Below are 16,628 nucleotides of genomic sequence, written 5' to 3' on the forward strand. Positions count from 1 at the left end.
GACAGCCCTAATAGATATGTGTTTGCAAAAAATGTTTACTTCATTCCATAAAAACCAGACATTTAGCTCCTGAATCATTACTGATGCATAGTACGCACACACAGCACAACACTGGCTGTAACCTTTGTGAAACTTCTTGCTGCCCAGACTATCATTAGAGCTGAATCAATATGCCACAGAATGGGACACCTCTGAGAGGAATCTGGATGGGGGAAATTATGTGCCATTACCAGGCAAATGCCTTTCGCGTAATTATTACGTGCTGGACGTGGTTACAAGCCATTATATAAATGCCCCATTCATACTGTGCCTGCATATTGATGCATCTATACGGGCTTATTGCTTCACTGCATCTCAGGTGTATTGATGGGCAGGTGGTGATGCTTTAAGTTGTGTCCTGCAGGGAAGTGATGGTGTACAAATGCAGTATACTGTAAATTTATAGCATGTACAGATGTTGCCTTATTCTGTTTTCTCATATTTTAAGTCACTCTAGATAAAGCTGATTAAACAGCTAGAGGAATATGATTGTATGTGTTCAATGACATAAAGTGCTGCAATGATGTGAAACTAGAGTCAAAATGTCAGGGTCATCAGCTACATAATTAAACAGTTAAATTAAATGTAGCAGATTGTAGACAATCAAACCATTGTTGATACAGATAAGGTCATGGTGAGATGTTGCTCTATAGACGATTGAGAATACCATGTATTGGCCAGACAGTATTCAAAAATACTCCAAAATACTGAACTACCAGCTGATAGCAATCTGAATCCCCAATAAACACAAGGCTTTCATCCAGGAGACCGCTGTTCCTGTCCTGTGCATTAAGTTTCACTTTCACTTTCCAACCAGCTGTTCGTTCGTGTCCCGTTTTCACAACGTCTAGTCACATTTTCAAATTTGTAGCCCAATGTTGTTTTTTCCTAAACCTATTATACCTATTAAACCTGTTATATTAATTCACAACATTAAGCACGTGTTTACTGCGACCAAAAAGTAACACAGAGGGGTCTGACAAAGCGTCAGTATGTGACGAGTTGGGATGAGAACACGTTTTGCTGATTTTCCATACATCAGTTGAGCTTCCCTGGTTATTCAGCTACGCAGGAAAAGGAATGGATTTCCCATGCATTGTGCACCAAGTTACTTACAGTATGCAAACAAATGTAATATATGAATTTAAATGCATTAAACTCCTTAAACTCCTCCCACTGCACTGTATGTATCAAGTACAATTCCATAAACATATAAACTCATTTAGCCCATTGTGGCTTTAACAATGTCAGGAAATCAAAACATACATACATAACAATTCCACATGCTAAAAGTCACAGGTGTCAACTTGGCCTGAATCGACCATTTTCAAACAGTGTCATGGTGAAGCAGCAGCTATACTAAGTGTGTGACTCAGTCTGTACAGAACAACAACAGCTAAATCAAAGAGCGTCACTCTGAAATTACACATCCCTTTAATTTGCCTAAACTCTGGCATGCTGGGAAAGTGGATCTGAGGTTTTGACGGTCACATCAGACACAAACGCCGTCTCTCCTCTTCATTCTTAAACTCCCTCTCACTCTCACTCTCTCCTTCTCTACTAAGTGCCTCAATGTGTGGCAGAGCTGGCCTGAGAGGCATGTAGAGAACAGTGGACAGACAAACTGCACAGCAACTCCCCAACAACCCAACTAACCAGATAGTCAGTCAAGTAGCCGATGTCGGAGCCAGTCAGCCGGCCGAGTGCCTCCTCCTCCTCCTCCTCCTCCTCCACGCTGCCAGCTCTCTGTTTTCTCCCAGTAGCTACAATGTGGGATTGTTTACAGCTCTTTTTATAGTCCAGTGAATAAGCCCTTATTTTCTCCCAATCTACCCCTGCTGGGAGAGCCAGCCCAGACAGTGGGAAGTGGCCCTGGGAGGTCGTAATTATATTTGGCAGTGTGTGCAGAGCTGTACACGTGTGTGCGCACACACACACACACACACACACAAAGCAGTGTTTAAATACCATCACTTGCACTTATCCAAAGACACCTGAGAAAGAAGGCATACTTACAGGCGCTTGTCTGCAGCTAAAACACATCATACAATCACATACTCTTTGAAAACAACACACATATTAAAGGTACAACGCCGTACTTACTCACACCCTCACAGAAAAGCCAGCATCCATACAGACCAGAGACTCCTCCGCAGCCTTGCAACTTCGCACAAACTCGCCTGACGTCTTCGCCTGAAACGTATGTTTAACAAGCACTCTGGCCCATTTGGATGACTCACTCTGAGGCGCCATGGGGACAGTGGAGGATCATGGGATGCCTGATCCCTTTTCGTCAACCAAACTGCTTCACACCAAGAAACACCACCAATTACAGTCTTTTGAAAACACACACTTCACTTTGTGAGGCTCCTTGCATGCTCCAGTCGAATACACCTAATTTACTCAGAATATATGGTATATGTTGTACACTTCCCTGCTTTCATCATGCAGAGATAATAAACGGTATATATTACACAGTAAATATAGTGTAGGAGAGTATACTTGGCTCATTTTTCAGACCTTTTTTTTTTCATGTTATGTCTAAAAGTTGATACCAATTCCTCGGGGAGCAACAATGTGCAAGTGAATACAATTAATAGTTAAGTAGCGATGGCGGCATCTGCACATATGCTACTCCCACAGAATCTGCGTTACCATGATGGCAGATTAAACTGATTTGCAAGAAGTAATCTGGGTGTCAGCCTCTCAAGCGAGGGTCATAGCGAAATAATGGGAACAGTGGATGTAATCGTTTTGCCTTTTTCTCCGGCAGCAGTTCCAGGGGTCCTCTTAAGTGCTCTTTGTGTCTTGTAACATGTGTGAATACGCGATCCATTCCTTCTCCACGAATGCAATTCAGCCTTTCAGTGTAACAACATTAAATGAGATGAATAGGCCATCAATTGCGCCACAGAAAATTTGCAGCGGAGGGCAGCACGTGGCTCCAGCTGAAAATTGCACTGAACTGCAACTGGGTAAAAATGGTTGTATATTCATTCATCTTCTACACCTCACATTCCCTTGTTGTTGTTTTTTTAACAAAGAGGCTATGGTTAATGTTAAGCCAGAGTAAATAAAACGCTGGAAGCAACAAATTCAGAGAATCTTTTCATATTCAGCTGATGCTCTGACAACACAATAGCTATGGGCGGAGGATGAATTGGATCATAGCTCTGCAAAGAAACCATTGGAGCGCTACAGGAATCCCATTTATCTACAGTATGTGGTGCTCGGATGTTGTTATCATAGCAACACCTTCCTCTGCAAATCGGACTTAACATGAACAACCAAGGTTGATTTATTTGTTTTTTTTACACTGTCAAAAGAATGCTTCAACAACATGTCATGGTGCAGAAGAAAAAAAAACAATGCGGTATTAGTGGCTACTTTGCAGAACGCGGAATGCTTTCTGGTTTAGGTGCACGCTTTAATGTGTGACATAACCAGTACATCAACCGGTCATGGTATAAAAAAATAGTACTTGTGACGGCAAACAGCATCTGTGCAGCTCTGTATACTTGAAAGCTTAGGTTTCTATGTGGTGAATGGTTACCTTGTTATTAGTCATATAATCTTTAAAATAATTCATATAACTAACACTCAGACTCTCATGTTTGAATGCTCTTCTCAACCACTACTGTCGCCAAGATCGCCAGTTACCATCAATCAGAGCAACAAAGGGTCGAGTTAATTGGTATCCTGTGTGTGTCAATTGATTAATGCCTGATTTCAGTGTGATGTGGATAGATTGTACTTGACATGGTCGGCTTGGTGGCTCCTGTATAAACTGTATCGCAGCCTGTTCACACGAAAAGGCGTTTGAATGACACAATAATGCACAAGGCATTTAGCAGTGCAATAAGAACGCCTTTCTTGCATGTGTCATTTATACATCATGTATCCCGTATTGACTACAATCTAAACGCATCTGCGTAAATATGCAATGCTCAGAGCTAGTGATGTAGAATAAAAAGTGAGAAAAGACCAATTATAGCGGGCGAATGGGGAGGTGCATGGGTCCAACAACCACAGGACTTTAAAACCAGAAGACCGATGTTTGAGACTGGTGTTTTGTTTTGTAAGTTAGTGACGCTTGGCACGTGTTTTTTTAGTGATGGTTGTGACATGTTTTCCGTACTTATGTTACGTTGTTTCCGTAAGTATTTTACTTAGTTAACGTACTTATTTTAAGCCCAACCATGATGTTTTTCCTAAACCTAACCAAGGGGTTTTGTTGCCTCAACCTAACTGCAGACATTAACATAGTTTGTTATGTGGCGTGTAAATGACACGTGAAAAGCCTATAATGCGTCCTCATGACAAGCAAAATGTCATTGTAATGTTGTTCTATTTATACGCCTTCCTGTGAAACCGGGTTGCGTATCACTATCCCGCTTATACCTATCTGAAACGATGCACTAAAGACATACTGTATCGTAATATTTAGTCTCTGTTTGAGTTTCAAATGTAATTTTCCTTAAAGCAAGTGTAAAAATAGGCAGATTGAGATAGTAAACACTTGTTCATTATGCAGTATTTATCTTTCTACAAACCAGATACAATGTAAGATATTTGTATTTGTTTAAAGATGAATATATTTTAAGACCAAATACTACAGGACTGTGAATATTAAACAGCTTTGAGAGTTCCCTTTGGTGATGCTATACTATGGTTTCATTTGATCCCAGGGAGAAAAGCAGGGGTCATTTCAGGAGGCAACAGCTCTCTGTACAGATCCCACACAATGCAAGATGATGAAGCACAACCCTCTGCAATTGTAACCTTAAGCAATACAATTTGTGATGAGTTTATGAATGAAGTGTATTAATTATTTTCTTTATTTCATTGGACAAGAGCAGCATATTTTATCATTCAAAAAGCAAAGTAATAAAATTAGATTAGTGTGTGCTATTCATTTTACACAGGCAGGGTGACACTACAAAGATGGCAATGAGTAAAAAAGTGTTAAACCTGCAAATTAGCAGAGCATGCTGATTAAAATATTCCTCCATATGCTCTGATATTCATATTTCTTTGCGGTTTTTGTATCTCATTTTCATTTTTATGTCAAACAGACATTAATGGAAAAAAGAGTGAAGTCAAAAGTGGAAAATAAAAATGAAAGTCATATCAAAGCTAATAAAACAGTCACACAGAGAGGTTATAGTGTGTTGTGATAAAAAAAACAAGAAAATGGCTGAAAGCAAAGACCGTGAACAGAAAAACAAAAAGGGAAAAAAAAAAGAAGAGAGACGCTGAAAGGTGAGACAGACGAGCGAGCGAGGAGGGACAGGGGTGCGTGGGAGACAGGGGATGGGGGGGAGCTGGATGAGCTCACCCCAGGCTCGCGGGTGAGTCAGGGGGCAAGTATGCAAGGGATGCTCCCTGTTTCACCCTGGTACTGGCTTGTGTCGAGGCCTGGGATCCGTCTGGCTCACCCCCGTTTTTACACTATCTGTGGTTGAGGGAGGAGACGTTGGGTCAGGGCTAGGTGTGTGTGTGTATTGGGGGCAGTAAGTGTTATGAGCTTGGGAAGGAGAGTGAATATGATGGTAAATAGTGTGGATGTGCAACAGGGTTCGAGGGGCGAGGCAGAGGCAGGAGAGATGACCTGGGAAACTCTGAACTAAACCACAAGCTTCTGCTTAAATAAGTCACAGGTGGCAGAAATGCACGCACAAGCCAAGTCTATTTAGAGACGTAGTAAGCACCTGTATATGCTTTTCAGGGACTTTTTCATTCATTACTTCCCTCTGGTCAAGGTGATGGGGTGATGAGGACAAGGTGTTTGGAAGGCCATTCTTTATCTACAGCCTATAGTTGAGGTGGTCGGAGTTTACTGAGGTAGGCGGTTCATGTTAAATTTGAAAACACTGGTTCGTGTTCGCATGAACATAGTGATTTATAACACTCTGAGCAGCTTTGTTTATTTTTGGGAGGGAGAGTGGAGGGGAGACAATGAAAACAAGCTGTGAGCTGGTTTGGAGGAAAATATTTTGAACGCTCTACGTCAGCCCGCTAAGCTGCAATGAGCACTTTTGACGTGATATCATAGTGAGGATAAAAAAGTTTTTGCGATACGGAATTAAATGTTGTTGTAAAGCCTGCTGTAAGAGCATAGACTGTATAGAATACAATTCAATTCAATTCCTTTTTTATATAGCTTCAAATCATAACAGAAGTTATTTTGAGACGCTTTTCATATAGATCATGTCAAGACCGTACTCTATAATTTAGAGACCCAACAAGAGTTATGAGAAGTGGACGTGGTCACCATGATGTCACCCATTGGTTTGTGGACTGCCGTTTTGAAGCCTCAAATTCGACATTTTGGCTGTCGCCATCTTGGCTTTTTGCAACCATGCAACCAGAAGTGACATGAGAGGGTGGAGCTAAGTACAACCGAACAATGAATAACACATTTTTAAGCGACCGAAATGTTACAAAAACCTTTCATGAACTGAAAACATACTGTGAAAGAGTTCAAGTTCTACGACGAAAACACGGACAACTCCCAGACTGGACAACGCCGTAATAGCAACCTGTCAATCACAAGGTAGCCATGCCCTAAAGCATACCGTGCTGAACATCATGCTGTATTGAAGAAGATTTGAAACTTGCAATTGAGACCAGAAACTCATGTTTATTGAGGTAAGAAATCAAGTGAGAAGTAGGGTCATTCTCTCATAGACTTCTATACAATCAGACTTCTTTTTGCAACCAGAGGAGTCGCCCCCTGCTGGCTATTAGAAAAGAATGTAAGTTTAATGCACTTCAGCATTGGCTTCACTTTTCAGGGCCGGAGGTTACCGCCTGTGAAAGAGCTATGATCATGGCCATGATCTCCTAAGTGATTAAACCTACGGCTTTTTTGACAATGTACTCAGAATTGTAATATGCATCTTTATGTGCAATAAAATAAGAAATTAACAGGATATGTCCAAGATGAACATTAGCACTTTGTCACATTCTCTGGTTTGCTAGGAATCTTCTACACACAAAGGGAATATTTCTACATACACAGGGGAGCAGCAGCAAAAATTGTTAGAAATTGCAAGTTTTAAAACTAACTAAGGCTAAAAAAAAAGAAGAAGAAAAAAAACACTTTAAACTGCAAACATTTTCTTTTTGTAAATTTTTATCTTCACATTTCTTGTATTGTTCTCACCATCTGTATTGAAATTATTTGGATTTGTATTCAGCTGAAAGGCATGTTTTGTTGTTTTGAGCCGTTTGTTTTTGTCATTGTTTGGATATTGATGCATTAAAGCCACTGTGCAATAAAGAACATAACAACAGAATAACAACAACAATTGTCAAACAAAAACTTTAATTCAAGGAACTGTCAAACCCACATTTTCCTTTTAATGACATTCATGTTTGCTCATTGTTTGTCATCTGAAATTGATTTTTTTGTTATTTTTGTGGTTTGACAACATCAATAAAAAAAGATATATTCACTACTTTGCTCAAGGAAGTTTCATTTCTCATGCCAGATGATTTTCATACCATATTCAAATAATGAAAACCGTTGGCTGCTGCAAAAATATGGTGTCAATCTGAAAAATCACAGCAGATGTGATTTGCAGAGGACTGGAACTTTCCTCAGAGGCTTTCAGATGCAAACAATTATTATCACATTTGGGAAGAACTATATAAAGAACATTATTTGTACTTAACAGGATGTTATATTGGGATTCAGGAACATTCTTAGTCTTTTGAGGGTTTGTTATGGAAACCAGCTGCGTTATTTTTGGTAGACAGATAATTAAGATGAGTGAAGTGTTTGGGAGCTAACCAAACTGAGAGGAAGGGAGGCATGTTGTAGTTTTAACATCCAAACAAACAGTATATGATCGTGCATTAAGTGATCAACAATTCTGTGGTGGTAGACGAGCTAAAGTCGAGTGGGGTGGGGCGCCTCAAGCAAACATGGACAGTGTGGAGACAAACACAGGATCAGCTCAACGGCCAGCCATGCACCTGATTAGACTGCTGTCGGGCCATTAAATAGGTGTTATCGATCGCTATGAGCACCATAGATGTGGGTCAGTAGGGGCCTACTATGTTGTAAAAGTGGAGGCAAACTTAAAAGCAACACGTTCTAACACGTAAGACTGAATGAAATGTTACGTTTTTAAAACAAACAAAAAGGCTTCTTTGGGTTTAGGCAACAAGAACTACAACTTCTTTAAGTTTAAACCACAAAAAACACAACTTCTTTAGGTTAAGGCAACAAAACTACAACTTATATAAGTTAAACCACACAAACTACGACTTCTTTAGGTTTAGGCAACAAAAACAACAACTTCTTTAGGTTTGTCCCATCCATCAGCCCCGACCTCCACCCCATATGGAGTTTCATGCTGTGTATACTACAGCGCCTGACTTTCGCTTCTGCTCCTGTCATAATTACTAAGGTCGTTAGAGGTCACTGTTGTCTTCTTTTAGATCTTCTCTCAGTGATCTACCAAGTGAATAGATGATAAAACCTACTAGTGGGTGTAGTAGGCCCCTATTGACTCACATCTATGATCCTTATAGCGACCAATAACGCTTATTATATGGCCTGACAACAGTCTAATCGGCTGAGCCATAGGGGTGTGTGTGTAAATATTGAAAAGGCCACAGGTGTGTATTATCTAATCCCATCATTAAAAATAGGTCCGGTACAGATAGGTGTCACATACACACCCGTACGCACACACACACTCACACACACCTACATACTGCCCTCTGATGTGTATTAAATTTAATGACACATACCCACTGTGGTGTAAGAGTCGTCCTTCAGAAAGGTATTGGTATTAGGCCTGTCTGTGTAAATTTCACTTTAGCCTCAAGGCCTGTCAGCTCGCTGTCTCTCTCTCTCTCACTCACTCATATGGTGTGTGTGCGTGTGTTTGTGTGTGTGTGTGTGTGTGTGTGTGTTTTAGAGGAGGATATTTAGAAGTCAAATGCAAATATCACAGGAAGTTTTTTTTTCTCTTTTGGTGAGCGGACACCTGTGTAAACTGCTGTGTCACTCGATATGTCACTGTGTGTGCAGACGGCCCAGACAGCCGCCTGTCAGGTGATGTTGATCCTGTGATAACTTTAAGCTTTTTGTACACAGTGACTTCGAGGCACATCTTGATGATATAAGCAGCTTTGTAGGGTGAAAACTTGTTGGGGCCTTAAAGGAGACATATCATTTTAATTTAATTTTTCATTATTTTCAGGTTAATACTTGTATTTTGGGTTTCTACTAGAACATGTTTACATGCTTTATTGTTAAAAAAATAAAAATTCTAATACTGTTTGAATATACCTGTAGTCCCCCTCTGTCTGAAACGCTCTGTTTTAGCACCTGTCTCTTGAGACAGGTGCTAAAACAGAGCACCCTGAAAAAGCCCTGAAAAAGCCCAGTGTGCTCTGATTGGCTTGCAAGAAAAATATGGTGCACCTTTCCAAAGGTAGTTTTCAAGCTGTGGGTGATATATTCTAATGAGCCTGTATGTGACATAGGAAAGGAAGCCAAATCTGGATGGCTTGTTGAATCGCATGTTTTCTGATCGGCAGCCCACTAAAAACTGACTGGGTCGTCTTATTTCACAGTTTGTGGGTTGGTAAGTACTACAGATACCCAAATGTATGTGCACAAGCACTGAAAAAGTGAGTTTTTCGTGATAAGTCTCCATTAAGTGTCCCACCAGTAATAATTCAGAATTTATAATCTCTGAAGGATGACAATAAACTCTTAATGCTATAATAATAATAACTTTGCTCCGCTGAAGCTGGTATGATGTTTCTCTTTGCTGAGGTAGTTTATAGCATCACTAAAGTGCCTGGAACATCACAAATCAGCATAACAAGGCCTTACAGTGTGCTAAACACAGAACAATGCTTTCACTGGCTGATCTCTGCACTACAGAGAAGAAATCAACTGGACCTGAGGAGAGCAGTGTTTTGAATAATAGTGAGTGTTACTTTGAGATGGCACAATGTCAGAAAAACTGTATTGCAGGAAAGTATTTCAAAATCAATGTTATACTTTTATGAGTCACACTTTTTATTAAGACTAAATGTGTGTTCAGAAAGAAACCAAAAGTGAAATTTTGCCTTGCGTCATTCATGCGAATTTGACCACTATGCCATTTGTGTGTATGCGCCCCAAACAACAAATGTACAAACCGTATGGGTTAGGGCTGTCACGATATAAGATTGTCACTACATGATTATCGTGGCAAAAATAATTCATGATAACGATATTATTGCTTTATCTACAGAAAATGTTAAAATAATAATAATGCCATCAGTCAAATTAATCTTTATTTTTATTTATTGTGCGTTTTGTCTCTTTTTCGTCAAATTAATTACACTCAAAATAGGAGTTTAGGGAGGTGGAGAGAGAGTCTGCAACCATAACTGTAGGCTATATAAAAAATAATTTAAGAGGCGCTGGATTTATTACACAATATTATAACGTGTGTATTATTAACATGATATCAATATTTCATTTTTAAATATCACAGTAATTGTCGATTCCGGTATGGCAACATCCCTAGTATGGGTATTAGCTGTGAGCTAGCTAGCAACGGACAAACCAGAGTGTCAAAAACACAAATGTCAATGTTATGGGCTCTGGGTTGACCGCTCCTTATTTTGTTTTAGTCTGCTGCGTTCTCCCTTTTCTCCCCTTTTTCTCTCTACTTTCGCTTGTTAACTCGTTTGATTGTGTAACTGGAGTCAGTTTACCTTATCTTCTTGCATATGTTAACTTGTAAGAGGTACTAGTTTTGTGGTTTTCTTTCGGGTGGAGTTTAGTTTGTGTATTTGTTAAGGGATCTACTGGATTAGGAGATGTGCTTTTTCTTTCTTTGTCAAACGTCTTGGCGGCACCGAAGCCCTTGCTTTTTGATATTTAAGTGCTCTTAACATAAGTGATTGTACTTTTTTTCCCTTTATTTCCAACCAAGGCAATAAATCAAGTGATTGCCTGAGAACACTGGCTGTTATGTTGCTTCTCTCACCCCTACACCACCTCTGGGTTGTAACGGCCAATAGTAGCTGGGATATTTCAGTCTGGACCAAAGTGGTGGACTGACCAACTGCCCACCACTGCCATCGTTAGGATGGCTAAAAACATTCCTCCGACATCTATACATCAAATATACATGTCATAAAACAAAAGATCTATTCACAAACCATAATGATAGCACAAAAAATTATAAAATGTATATCCAATGTGTGTCATGGCAGGACAAAACCCAAGTCAAGCCCTTATCCAGGCACAATAAATCCAGCATCTGGCAGCCATGAAAACATCTTTGAACACTGACCATAGCCCGTTGTCTCACTAGCCCTTTGACAGAGGACTTTTCTGGTGCCAAATATCTAGAATGACAGAGGTGCAGAGATGGAAGAAAATGAAACAAGAGAAAAGAATGGCACTCTTTCTTCCACTAAGGCCCCTCTGACTGAATGATATCTGCCCTGACCCCGAGTGACCTCTGGTTTAAGGGAACAAGAAGGAGAGAGAGTGGACAGTGGCGTGCAAATAGAGAGGGCAGTGTGTGCACTTGTGGGACACAGAAAGAGAAGAGGAATAAAGGAGAAAGAAAGAGCATGTGTGTGGATGCCTGCTCTCATTTAGCCTCCGGGGTATGACCCCTGTTGCTTCGACTCTTCTAAATCAAAGACAAAGATGATCTCTGAATGACCCTCTCAACATCCCCTAAAGGAAACCATTGAGAGACCTCGCTCAGGTAAAAAAACAGAAAGTAATCACAAATCAAAATACTCACAGAAAGACACACGACCGCTACATACAGCTCCATGGTCCCCGAAAAACTGGGACTGCGTTCTGGCTCGTTACCCCGGTGTCATGTGATATCTGTTCGGGTTTGTTTCACCCACAAAGAGGGAACATGTGAACAAGACGGAGAGGTGAACAGAAAGATTGATAGCCACCATCTCCTCGGACCATGTATCATCTGCCATTGTCGCTGTTGCCAAAACACAGTGACTGCTGCTTCAGCCCGTTAAAATGTCACCGCTAACGATGTGGGTTACGCTGCTAATGTAACTAATGTGTTGTACCTTTGGGGTTTGGTATCGTGCCCAGGTCAACTCTGGGCCTGTAAAACGTGAAGACGGAACAATGGCTAATTGTTCATCATCTGCTGTTACGGATAGTTTTAGGGAAGAAAAACAAATTACTCAATTGAGGTTGAAATCAATTTCAGTGTAACTGCCAGTTTATTGTATTTAAAGCTGCACTAATCAATGTTATTAATCAATCAAAAGACTGTGTAATGTGAAAGGTATCGCTTGTAGTAACTTTCACCCAAATCTGCTGCTTCCTTCAGCTCTACAGAGCCGTATAGCGTCCTTCAGCTCATTGTTTTGGTTTATAGAAATTGATTATGTTTACATGCACACTTATGTGCACATTCACTATTATTCAGAATACGACAATATTCAGAATTTGATACGGGTCATGTAAACAGCATATTCCATTTGGATATTCTGAATTGAGCCTTATTCCAAATTATTTTCCGATTAAGACATGAGGGATATGCAGATATCATTCAGGTTTAAGGAGCATTCTACTGCACATCCTAAATATGCGTCTCATTCGGGGTTTATACGGCAATTTGCGACACACATCCTCTTGCCTGTTTACGGTCAGCTCTGTGTGTTGTGCACAAACCAACTAGCCGACAGTTTGCAGAGATGCAAGCCCAAAAGAAAAGCCCACATTTCTGGTCAGAAGGAGAAACACACCTACTTTTAAACAATATGAAAGACTTGGATATCAACGGGTTTTTGGATATGTGCAAATATCGCAACACCGACCTTTTCAAGAAGGTGGTTGAAGGAATGAAAGAGGGAGGCTGTGTTTGCACGGTCAAACAAGTCCGACACCAGTTATGTTAATCGGAGTGTGCACGGCTGCATGTAAACGGAAATATCAGTGGAATATTCATTTTCATTAGCCATGTAAACAGCTTAGTAGGAATATTCTTTTTGTTAAATAAGGGCAAAAACAGGATTTTTTATGCATGTAAACGTAGGAACTGAAATTGATTTGGTTCAGTCTTGCTACTCTAACCATCCTCGTCTCCAGCTGCATCAGGCAGTTTGTTTTCAGTGAATTAACTTGGATACACCCAATGTAGGATAACTGCTCAGCACCAAACGACAGACAGACAAATTGAGAGACTAGTTGGTGAACGCAGTGGAGCATTTAGCAACTAAGGAGCCAATCAGTACTTGGTGGAGACCAAAACTGAGCTAAAAGAGAGTGAATATTGGAGTACATTTGTCAGGTTTCTAACACATTATCCATAACAACTTTATAAGGTGATAATAAGTCAATATTGTGTTCACAGCTTGTCCTGCTGCCTTTAAGTGGTTGGAAAAAAAATGCATCATTACTGCTATTAGAGCACAAACATTTAAATAGGCAAATAATATACAAATACATGTTCGAAAAACAATGAAATTAAAGTGTTTTAAATTACAAAACAAGTAAGGCAACCCCTGTATCACTTAAATGAATAAATAACTGAACGTTCTTTTTTAAAACTGGGTAGTGATTGGAGAGCCTGATGGTTGAGAAACAATCAAGTGAGCCACTAAGCCACTTGAATGCACTCATCAGTGCTTGCCTACTCTCTGGAACAGTGACTCACAGAGAGAGAAGGGGGGGTTGCTGAGATCTCCTTATTTCAGTAAAAAAAAACACAACAAACCAGAAAGAAATGGAGACAACCTGTTTGTGTTATTCCCTCAGGTAATCCCACGCTCACTAGTGCATGGCCAAGCAGACCATTGTGAGAAACACAGAAACTCTGTTCGGTTTCTTTGAGGCCTCTCTTTTCTCACTGGGGACGACTTTGTCCTCGTCTCCGGCACAATAAAGGGCAGTTATTGATTAATACGGACAACAGGCAAAAATCAAATCAAACCTGCTGTCAAATATTTTGACTATTTTCCATGTATTTCTTTCATCGTTTGAGACACTTTTAAAGCCTCTTACACAAGACATTAAGTAAGCAAAGGGCTGCTCGTGTTTTTAGCTTATTTTAAATATAGTTGTCTCTGTTGCCTGGAAAGGTACGCTGATCTAAACAGACGAGCCATGGCCGAGTTTGGCATCTGCCACCGAGGTTTATTCACTGGAATTTAGCTCAGAAATCTCTGATGCATAATGCCGCTTTTTGTTGGCATGATAAACCACGCTTGAAAAGGCAAAACAAACGGATGCCCAAAACAATCAGCCTTAGAGAATCCAACAGAAGTACCCGATACTTATTAGCTTAACGTGCTAACAGAGTCCTCAGTGCTCTCCTTTTCCATTTAACTGGTGTGTACAAGAGGCCCGATTCTCAGGTGAGCCGGTCTCAAGTGGGTCTGACTTGGATGGTTTACTCAGTGTGTTGAGTCTCCTGGGAACTGGAGGATAGGATGTCAGCTGCTGCTTCCTGCTTCAGCCAGTAACAGGAACTGGCTGTGTTCCAGTGTGTGTGTGTGTGTGTGCGCTGTCAGACCGAGGACTGGGCAACAAGCCCAGGTACAGCAGAGCCCAGGTGTTCCTCTATGAAGAACACAATGAGCGTGTGCAAACATGGAGGGACAGACAGGCAAATGGAGAGGGACTGGTATCAGAGAGCACACCTGTTGAGCACCTGCCCTATGCGCTCATGACACACTGATTATGCAAACACACACGCACACATAAACACACACACAAAAAAAACTTGCACATTTCCTTCAATTCACAAATACTGCAACAGAAAGCTCAGCGACGTCTTTAGTGTCAGTCAGTAAGAGTTAAGTCATACTTTTCTATCAGACCTCGAACTCCTTCTGAGTCGTCGCAACTTTTCCTGTCACTTTCCCCCCTGCCCTCCCCGCCTTTCCTTCCGCTCTCCCGCTGAGTTCTCCGGTCTCTGTGTCATTAGGCAGCGCATCAGGGATTAAGAAGGGCGATGGGAGGATGTGATTCGCAGCGGAATCCGCTAAGTCTGGCATTACCACACACCTCACAAAGCACAGGGGAGTTTCTAATCCACCGCACAGCGCAATCCTGCTAATGCATTCATATCAGACACACGGGCAACAGAGGTCGGCGGAGAATTAAACACCAAAGTCTTACTGTCAAGTTCGGCGTTGACGCGGTCATGTTTGTTTTTCACATTAAAGTCGGCGGATACCTGCATTTTGGTAATGCGGTGGATAGGTAGAAGAACCTGTATGAAAAAAAACAATGCAAACAGCCACATATTGGTACAACGCAATACTCTACATCACTCACTGCATTAATTAGATGAGTTACAGTTTTCAAATATGCAATGCATCACTCAGATTAAAAGAGAAATTTAAGCTTTTATGTCGTTTTACCATTATGACCCTCTGACATGTTATTTATATACATGTTTTAATTTTTAAGCAGAAGTGCAAGCAGTTAAAGAAATGCAGCAAATCGACGAGATGGGGAAGACAAAAGGAGGAAGGTGGGGGGGGGAAAGAGAAAGAGGGAGGCAGTACTGTAGTACTTTGTGACATGCATCATCAGTCCTGTCTTCTCGCTATATCTCCCTAATGGGAGCGCAGCAGCAGTGTGTGTGTGTGTGTGTGTGCACATCTGTGTGTAAGAGAGAGAAGGAGCGATTAGTCTCCCTGTCAGAGTGACTAGTGGAGTCTGTGTGTGTGTGTGTGTGTGCGTGTGTGTGTGTGTGTGTGTGTATGTGTGTGTGTGTGAGATAGAGATAGGGACTAAATGAGCTCCTGGCGGGACTGACCCTCCTCACTTCTCACCGGTCCGTCAGAGAGACTGAGCGCTCCAATGGAGCATGGCCAAAGGCACGGTGCTGAATACTGAAAACACACACACACACACACACAGATGAACACACTCAGGAGAAAGGCAGCTGCACAAGCCCCTCTGTACGGCATGCTCCCACACACACAAGAAATGGCACCAAAACAGAAGTAAACGCCGTCCTAGAAACTAAACAGAAAATTCACTGAGGTCAACGTGCATTTATGTTCACATGACGTCATGGCGCGGACAGAAAATGTGACGAAACGCACGTGTTTGTTTATGTCTAAGGCAAATACCACGAGAGCCAAACCTAGCGTGCTCCAAATGCGCAGTGTCGAGTTCACCAGCAGTCGTAATTATGATTCATGTCTCAGTAAACAGCCGTACATGTATGAGAACGTTTCCTACTGGCTCGAGTGTGGGAAAGTGCAGCAACATTACGTATGTGTGTGTGTGTGTGTTGTTGCATATGCAAGTTTGGGGCTAAGTATAATTACTCTTGGTGACATACCTCACATGACTAATGAGTAGGATTTGGGCGCGTGGCGTCTAGCTCATTTGTCACAGGATGGTAGGTAAAGCTTCAGCGCGTTCAACTCCTGTGGAACGCTGTTAAGGTCATGCTAAACGCTCATACAACGCTACTGGCTGATTAATTTCATGCGTTTGACTTGCGGTGAGCAGGAGTCAGTGAAACGCCGTCAATTAGCAGACGAGTGCTGACGTCACACCCGTGTCCTTTTGTCATTGGTGTGGATTATCTCTGCTGTGTGGA

This window comes from Sebastes umbrosus, chromosome 15 (assembly GCF_015220745.1).
Source record: "Sebastes umbrosus isolate fSebUmb1 chromosome 15, fSebUmb1.pri, whole genome shotgun sequence".
NCBI lineage: Eukaryota > Metazoa > Chordata > Actinopteri > Perciformes > Sebastidae > Sebastes > Sebastes umbrosus.